The following is a 10,015-nucleotide window of genomic DNA, read 5'->3' as shown; positions in this document are numbered from 1 at the left end:
CTACTTTCAAACCTTCTTATAAAGAAATGACAGAGACTAGACTTGGAAAGGTCAAGAGATTTGCCTCTGGTTTCTACAGCTGAAGAGTTTCATCACTGTTTCTGGGGAGTGCTAAGCCACTTGGGCTTTGAAATGATTATCTACTATTTCAGAGATTTAGCTCAAGCATTGCAGTTTTTCATAGGTAAGTTCTTGCTAGAGAAGGATTTGAAATGCTGGAGGGCTTGCTGCCAATACTGCCATAGTCTATCATAGGGTTTAGATACACCCTTAAGGTGCAGAATAACATAGAGGATATAACCATAGGAGAATGTATTAACAAAATAAATTAAAAACATAAATAATTTGGTTAAATAAACACATTTAATACAAAAGAAATTGATAGATTTCTCAAGAAAAAATACCTATTATAGTTGAAATTCTAAGTTCAGGAGGAATTTCGAGTGGGAAACATGGGAAATTTAAAGGAAAGAGAGGATTGAAGAAATATAAGGGAACATCATCAGGCATAACATGAACAGATTTAACTGGATTAAATATTGAAACCTTATATGTACTTATCTTCAAATCAGCAAATTCTATAGATAGAATTTCCTTTGTATTGGAATTCTAAAACTTGATGCTTAGGGAAAATAGAAACTGATACCTAAACAAAGGAAAATAAGTAAAAACAGTTAAACATGTAGTTTATTGTTTTCAAGGAATCTATTCAAAATTAGAAACAAACATATTATTTGCAGATATTAAGATATCTAATTTTAATTAGAATAGTGCATTTCTATAAGTAGGAAAAGAATAATCTGTATAATTTGGTAATATATCATGTTTTGACAGGTTATTAATTTGAAAGAATTAAAAACAAATAACATTATGCAATGTGTCCATATTGAAAAATCTAAGTGAATGAATTCAATAAGTGATAATGAAAAATAATATTCACTAGTACAGAAAAATTGAAAAATGTATTCAACATTTTCTATACTACTACGTAAGAACCAGATTTTAAAGTTAATATACATTATGTCTCTGGATAGAGAAATCGATACTTCAATATAATGATACTGCCAATAATATAATACCCAGAGGAATGATAAGAGAAAAATTAATATTTGGACAATTATAGAAAGTACTAAAGATGGTAAGAGACACATGCAGATAACCCCAAAGAAGGCACCAACTGGTTAAAAGACATACTCAGTGTCTCATTGTTCCCTCCAGCTCTCCAGAAAATGCTCAGTTCTGATTTTATCTGGCAATGAAGGTACAAAGGAACTGCCTTTAGTGCACTGAATCTTTGAAAGGGTGTTGTCCACTGAAAATTAAAATAGGACTCATATCAAGTAACAGGTTCTTGGCAATATTGTGCCTTAAACCTTAAAATGAATTTCTTCAAATGTCCTCAAAGCTTATTTTGGTTCTATTTTCTTTTCTTTCTTTATTTTTTTTTTTTTCCTTTTTGCTTTGGTGTATAAGCACCCACCTGGCCAATGGTTTAAATCCCTCCAGAGTTCCCCCTTGAAGAGCAATTTTTCAACATTTCATCTACACTTAGAGGTAAGCAAGAGAAATACACATGCAAAACACATGTGACTTTTTTAGGAGCACGTATCTTTTTTTTGCCATAAGTGTGTATGTATGTATGCATTTGTTGCTGGGAATTAAAACCAGGGCCTCACTGTATCAGAACTACACCCCAGCCCTTCTTTAGGATTTCATTTTTTAGCTGCTAATTATTTTTAAGTGATCAGAGATAAATGAATTTCCCTTTGAGAGATACTCTCATGCTATAGACTGAATGTTTGTGTACTCCAAAATCCATGTGATAAAACCTAATTCAGTGTGATATAGAAAGTAAGGCCTTTGGGAGGTCATTAGGTCCTCAGGGTAAAGATTACATGAAAGGCCTCTGTAAAAGAGACCCCCAGAGAGCTCCCTCTCCCATTCCACCACTTAATGTCACAGTGGAAAAGACAGCTGTCAAGAAACCAGAAAAAGAGGGCCCTTACTAGATACCCAATCCCCTGGTGCCTGGAGCTTGGACTTCTTAACCTCTAGAATTCCGTGAAATAAATTCCTATTATTTCTAAGTCATGTAGTCTGTGGTATTCTGTTATAGCCATCTGAATTGATTAAGACACTTCCATTTATTTATTTGATCATATTTAAAAGATGTATTGACTGATGTGTTCCAGGCACTGTGCTAGGAGCTGGAACTACAGGGTATGGGGGTGGGGGTAGAACAGCAGAATCTGCATCTTGAAGAGACTCATGGAATAACAAAGACCATCACTTTTCCAATAAGCACTTGTTGACTAAAACGCATGAGTTTGTTTATTCTTTCATTCATTCATTCATTCATATATGGTGGACAGGAAAGATAAGGTCTCTGTCTTCAGGAACTGGGAGTTGAATAATATGCACACACAACTGCACAGAGGTTGCTCAGATAGTGAGTCAGCAAGAATTTTGTTTTTAAAGGACTTGCTTGATTTTGCCACCTTACACAGAGTGTGATTTGTGAATGTTGCTTCATGCTATGTTGTAAATGTGTCCCTGGTATCAGGCTCAATATAAAGTACTATATTTCCAATTTTAAATACCTTTCTAGTGACTATTTTACTGGCTACAGCTTAACCTACATCTCATTAAACAGGCAAGTAGGTGCTTTTTTGGAAAAAGCATCCTGTGGTGTCAGAAATGCCTGTGGGCACTTAAAACCACTGTGTTTATCTATGTTCATGAGGCCTATGATCATGCACTTTATAGGGATATAGGCACAAAATAGGCAGAGAGAAATCTCTATTTGTGAAAAGTTTCGATAGAAATATCCTGGAAAAATAACATCTTCATGGAAATTCATCAATATCTTCTCATATTGATAAGCAACTACTTCTGGCTCCTGTCAAGTTCACAAATTCCTCAGCTATTTGGAACAAATGATGCTTGCCTAAAAAGTTCTCATAGTCTGCTTGAACAAGGTAAGAAGGAGTTTTCAAAACTCATTAGCAGAAGTATCTGACTATGAAAAACACAAGTCCCTTCAAAATGAATTGTCTATCTCAGGAATGGATGTGTGTGTATTTCCCATTTCACTGAAGTGACAGAGGAAAAGAGAAGGAAGTTTGGACCTTAACTATGCCAGGAGGAGTAAAAGGAAGAAGACAACTGAATCATAAAGAGTATAAAATAAAGTATCCAAAAAGCGAATATCCCCCCCAAAAAAATATCATATTAAATTATGTTGTAGACATCAACAAAACTGACTCTATGTTTATGCAGAAAGGCAAAAGATGTAGCCCACACAAGTAATTAACACAATTAATACAATTTCTTAATTACTTCTTAATTAGTACAATTAATTAAGAAGACAAAGCTGGAGGACTGATACTACCCATTTTCAAGACACTATAAAGCGTACTATAAAGCTAGAGTAATTAAGACAGTGCAGAATTGGCAAAAAAGTAAACACATCAGTGGAACAGAATAGAGATCCCAGAAATAGACCCACACAAACACAGTCAACTGAACTTTAATGAAGAAACAAAGGCAATTCAATGAAGGAAGAAGAATCTTTTCAACAAATGATGCTAGAACAAGTTGGCATGTACATGCAGAAAAATGAATCCAGGCATGACCTTTTACTTTCATAAAATTAAAGACAAAATGGATCTGACGCCCAAGTGTAAAATTACAAAAATATAAGCTGCAGCAAAAAAAAAAAAAAAAAAAAAAAACATGAAAAAGATCTAGACTACCTGGATTTATTGATGACTTTCTAGACACAATACCCAGAGTGGAAAAGATCCAAACAGATCCATGAGCTCCATAGAGAAAAAATGGAGAAGTAGGACTTCATTAAAATTTAAATTATGAGAATTAAATTCTGAGCTACAGTATTAGGAGAGTGAAGACAAGACATAGACTTAGAGAAAATACTTCCAAAACACATATATAATAAAGGATCAATTTTTTTAAATCTACATAGAGTTCTTGGAACTCAACACAAAGATAACCAACAATGTGATTTTAAAATAGGCTAAAGATCTGAACAGACACACTACCAAAGAAGATCTATAGATGGCAAGTAAGCATGTGAAAAGATGTTTGATATCATGTATCATTAGGGAAGTGTGACTTCAAACAACATTGAGATACCACAAACGTATCTATTAGACGGGATAAACCTTAAAACACTGACGGCATCGAATGCTGGTGGAAATGTGGAGCAACAGGAACTCCCATTCACTACTGGTGGGAATGGAAAAGGTGCAATCACTCTGAAAGGCAAACTGGCAGAAGGGAGGCAGTATATGAGAACTTTCTGTAGTTTCTACTGAATTTTTCTGTAAACATAAAATTTCTCTAAATATAAAGCAGGTTGATTAAAAAAAAAAAAAAAAAAAAAGAGAGAAAAGAGAAAAAGAAAACATATTCCTGAAACAAAGATCACCTAAAAGTATACAAAAGCAAAAAAAAAAAAAAAAAAATAGAGGCTAAATTCACCCTTTAGAAGTAATTTCAGGACAAGGAATTAAAAGTAATATAAACTTGTCTATAGAATTTGAGAGTTTGTCAGGGGCTCTTATCTTTTTTAATGGAAAAACAGAAACATCAAAGGTAAAAATTTCAATGGGATTCATGTTGCTTTCTTAACCAATCTCAATGAGATCTCAAAATTACATGGTTGTGCTATGTATTGCACAAATTTATTTCTCTCTTTTGAGTGTGCTATGTACTGCACAAGTTCATTTTTCTCTTTTGGCATACACCACATTCATACTCAAAACTAGTTGGTATTACTGTAATTAATCATCCAGGAGATGGGCCAACTAATCTTTTTCAGGGAATCATCATTATAAATTAATATTTAATGTGTATATTCTGCAAAAGTATAGTATTGTTCCATATTGCAATGATTCCTGCCATCTCTATGAATTTGAAAAAATGGTATTTTCCCACTACATGACATATTGGAAAAGTAAGAGACGAAATATTGTAGAATTGCACAAAATGATCTGAAGACTAATGAACAGGTATTTATAGATATTGGCAAATGGCATAGTAGTTAAGTAGCCAAATATACCCACAATGAGTGAGCATTTAGTCCAGGAAGCAGATTGGGTTGATCAAAAATGCCAAGAAATACTCCAGTTAGTGTTTTGTTTCTGGGAAGGTTTAAAACCTTAAAGGCATTTGTTGCTATAATTTAAAGTGGCCTTAGCTTCATGGTAGTGAAAAACCTTTCTGGAGGTCTGATTATTAATTTATCATTAATTATGATGTGAGTTTTCTTTGTCTGTTAAAGTGATTTTTTTTTTAGTTGGAATTTTGATATTCAAATTGACTCTCAAGTAAAATTGGTGTGTGTTGAATTTTCCCTTCATCTTTGGGACAAGTAATATTTCCTACTTCAAAAGATGATAGTGTCAGCAAAAACAAGTACAGTAGTCACTCCTTAACCATGGGGGATATCAAGACCTTTTGGATGTCTAAAACTAAAGATTTTACTGAACCCCATATATATGCTGCTTTTCTTTTTCTTTATGAATACACCTGTGATTAAGTTTTATTTACAAATTAGGCACAGTAAGAAATTAACAACAATAACTCATATAACAAATTACAACAATATATTGTAATGAAAGTTACATAGAGTGGTGTCTTTCACATGATACTGTGATAGTGGACCTGATAACTGAGACAGCTGAAAAGTGACTAACAGGCAGGTAACATATACTGTGTGGATACACTAGACAAAGGGATGATTCACATACTGTGTAGCATGGAGTGCAATGCTTCAAGATTTCATCATGTTACTCAGAATGGCTTGCAATTTAAAACTTTTGGATAGTTTATTTCTGGAATTTCCTAATGAATATTTTTGGACTATGATTGACTGGTAATAGAAACTAGAAAGTGAAAACTGTGGAAGGGGAGCTAATGTATATGGGATCAGTAATTTTACTTCCTAGACTTCACGTGCTGAGCTTTCTTTCTACCGTGGAGTAAAGAAAATAAAATGTCACTATGCTTCTGAGTCTGTAGGACACAGGAAGTCTGACATGGTTTCACTGAGTAATCAATGTCATTTGAAATGAACATTTTCATCTGCTCATCATGAAATCATTTAATATTATCTTCACCTATCCTTTCCCCTTCCTGTTTCTGAGAAATAAACTCAACTCAGTCAGAATCAGTGACAAAGAAAAACACCAATGAGATACTGCATTTTACCTACAGGATTAGCAGAATTATGGGATTAAATTGTGGATGGGAGAACCCCAAATTGTCAAGATTGATTTCTGTTTACTCTGTGGAGGAGATAGAACAATTTTAGTTGACTCTTGTCTCTGGTATAATCTTCACTATAGCTTAGCCTATCCTAACACACACATATTTTGGAAAATTGTTTGATCAGATCTAAAAAAGTCAAAAGTGGACAAATTATGCTACCCATTAGTTTCATTTCTTGATGTTTCTTGGAGTAACAGTTGCCCCTTGCATGGTAGATATTGCAGCATATTTTGTAACAACAATATTAGAATCATGAAAATGTTAGTAAAAAATTGGATTAAGAAACATAATGTGATGCTGAGTTGCACCCATCAGTTAAAAGAGATTAACTATACACTGCAATTTAAAAGAAATATGTATAATCATGAATAGAGGTCAAAAGTTACAAAAGCATAGATAAATGTGACACCATTTGTTACAAGACAAACACACTAAAATAAAATGCTTATAGCTTACTAAATGTGAATGTAAAAATATAAAGGTTAGTCTAGCTATATGACACTGGATTTATGATCTTGGGGAAGGACAGAACAAAGTAGGACTCTGAGGTCAAGAAGGGCTATATTTGACTGTCATGTATTATATCTAAAGAGAAATGATGTGAGTGTTGTATTTGTGCAATGATTTTGAAAATAAACGTGCTAAACAAAGATAGGAAGCCAATGTGGTTATATATGTGGTTAGTGTTACATTGTGGTGGAAATAAGAGTTCAACATATGAAACGATATATCACTGACTCATAGGGTAAGATGGTTTGTGTACAATAAACTCTCCCAAGACTCAGCAAAATATTTGTTTTGTTTGACCTTAACACAAGACCTCTGAGCCATAGCTATAAAAGAGAATGGTTTCTGGTGTAGTAGCTCACACCAAATTCTTGGTTCATTGTAACAGTTTCAGAAATTACAAATCATGAAATCCACCCATTATAAGAGGACAGTTGTGTGAGTATTAGTAAATATATGAGTCGTGTAACTATCACAATCCATTTTACCATCCTTCCATTTCCCCAAGAAGTACTTTTGTGCCATTTTGCAGATAGTTTCTGCTTCTGTCACTAGCTCTAGGAAAACCATTGGCATGTTTCTGTCTCTACATTTTGACTTCTTTTAGAAATTTCATCAAATGAAATCATAAAACATGCAAAGTTACTGTTTGGGTTCATTTAGCACAGTGACTTGAGATTTTATGGCTTTATGTGTTATCAGTAGTTTGTTCCTTCTTTTTTCTAATCTAAAAAAATGCTTTAATTCAGTATTTTCCTTTCCATTGTAGATATTTTTGTCATTGTTTCTTAATGTGAGTACATTGTATGGTTGTACCACGTTTTACTGATCTAGTTACAGGTGAATGGGCATATTGATCGGCTCCATTTGGGGATAGTAAATAATGGCATATTCAAAATCTTGAAGTGAGATCATCTTAGATGATCAGGATGGGGCTAAATCTAATATCTAGTAGTATTATCAGAGACAGAAGAGGAAAAGATACAGACAAAAAAAGAATGTCAAGTGAAGAAAGAGGCAATAATTGGTGTTTATGCTCCACAGGAATCTGGAAGAAACAAGGAAGGAACCCCCACTCCCAGCTCCTTCAGAGGGAATGTTGCCTGGCTGATTTTTGACGTTGGACATCTATCTCCTTAAATTTCCATAGCTTTAAGCCACTAAGTTTATGGCAATTAGTTTTAATAAGTTTTTTATTAGGAAAAAAAACAAATAAAGGTATTTAAAAGAGTATTGCTAGTCATATGCTGATTATTTAACTTCTTAAAAAGTTACCAACTTGTTTCTCACCTGTTACTAGTGTAAATTCCCCATCAGTAGTGTAGAATAATCGCTTTTTCTCCACATTATTGCCAACTCCAGATATTCTCCTTTGATTTTAGCCATTCTAATCAGTGTGTGATAATGTCTTTCCTCTCAAATGACTAATGATCTTGCGTATCTTGTTCTTATTTCAGCTCTCTGCCCATTTTCTTATTGGAAAGTAAATTTTCTTATTCAGCCTATGAGTTCTTTGCATATTTTGTTTTTGATGTGCCAGGTGTTTTATTTCCCTTACATGTGTGGATAGCTTACCTACACAACATACACAGGCGTTGGCAGCACAGGACAGGGAACATTCCTGCCCTCTGTGGGAAGGATCTTGGCCTCAGTGTGAGAAGGGAGAGGAACATGGTTTCTCTCTTCTGCCCTCACTGGGGCCTGAGGGGACCCAGGGAGCAAGCTCCATTCCTTCCACTTCTCAGTTGAGAAGCCACCTGGGTGACATGTTTAGTTTTAACCATTACAGTAAGTGGTGGATTGGCCTGGTCCCAGCCATCACAGGGGGAAGGTGTAAACAGTAAAGGAAGGTCCAGTGTGGGTTAGGCCATGAGAGGAGGCAGATGACAACATCAGAAGCGTGTGAAGGGTGGGGGCAGTTACTTGGCTTCTGCACTACCAATCCCTGGCTTAGCAGGAAGAATAGATGGATGGCGCTTATTGTTTGGCATTGATGATGTCTACAAACTCGGGCTTGAGGGAAGCACCACCCATGAGGAAGCCATCCACACCAGGCTGACTTGCTAGCTCTTTGCAAGTGGCTCCAGTCACAGAACCTCCATAAATGACGCGAGTGCTCTGAGCCACTGCATCAGAAATGTTGGACTTGAGCCATCTCCCAAGTTTCTCATATACCTCCTGGGCCTGTTGGGGTGTTGCAGTCTTCCCAGTACCCATGGCCCACACAGGCTCATAGGCCAGGATGACCTTGTTCCAGTCCTTCATGTTATCTGCGATGACCTTGGTTTGCTAGAAAACAACCTTCTCTGTGAAGACAGCTTCTCTCTCATCTAGCTTCTCTCCAATGCAGGCGATTACTCCAAGTCCCTCTGCTGGGGCATTGGGCCACTTTCTGCCCAATCAGCTCATCTGACTCCCCAAAGCCTGCCTCCTCTCCGAGTGCCCCAGGACTACTCATGTGGCTCCACAGTCTTTGATCATGCCAGGGTTGATCTCCCCAGCGAAGGCGCCATTAGTCACTTTGAGCAGTTCTGCGCAGACACAGCAATCTTGGGATCTAGCTTCTGCCTGGCAAAGTCGATATAGGCAGTTGGGGGGTGCACAAATCACCTTGGTGTTGCCGGCACCTTGGCCACATTCAGGGTACAGATGAGCTCCCCCAGACACTTCTTCCGCCCATTCATCTTCCAGTTGCCCCCCACAAAGAACTTCCTGAAGGGTGCCTTGGTGTTGGTGCTAGCACTGAAGGTCAGGATCAGCCTTTTTACATGTTTTGAATGTAAGTCCTTTATCAGAAATGTTTACAAGTCCTTCTCAGTCTGTAGGTGCCTGTCAAAGGCAAATTTATATAGTCCCACTTCACATTTTTTCTAACATAGATGTTTAATGACATATCTATGAAATTTTTGCCTAGGCCAAGGTCACAAATATTTTCTTCTGTATTTGTATTGGTCAGCTTTTAGTTGCTGTCATCAAAATACACAAGAAGAAGGATGAAAATTTAATTTGGGCTCACACAGTTTCAGAGGTTCAGTCCATGGCTGACCATCTCCATCACTCTGGGCCCAAGGTGAAGCAGAACGAACACCCTGAGAGGAGGGTGGTGGTGGAGGAAAGCTGCTCACTTCATGGTTTCCAGGAAACAGAGACAGGAAGGAGAAGGGGCTGCATGGAAGATAGACACTTCCTGTGCATGCCCCCAGTGACCACCTCC

General features: G+C 36.4%; 1 pseudogene across 1 annotated transcript; it reads right to left on the bottom strand.

Annotated features, from left to right (window-relative positions):
• Positions 1-8,340: 8,340 nt before the first annotated feature.
• Positions 8,341-9,532, bottom strand: LOC306642459 (triosephosphate isomerase-like; annotated as a pseudogene). Its single transcript has one exon. The product of its transcript is annotated as a triosephosphate isomerase-like (transcript).
• Between the last annotated feature and the right edge of the window lie 483 nt (positions 9,533-10,015).

Source organism: Sciurus vulgaris, assembly GCF_902686455.1.
Source record: "Sciurus vulgaris genome assembly, chromosome: 12".
In the NCBI taxonomy this organism is placed as follows: Eukaryota; Metazoa; Chordata; class Mammalia; order Rodentia; family Sciuridae; genus Sciurus; species Sciurus vulgaris.
Note: the sequence above shows the minus strand (reverse complement) of the source record. Positions and strands in the feature narration are given on the sequence as shown.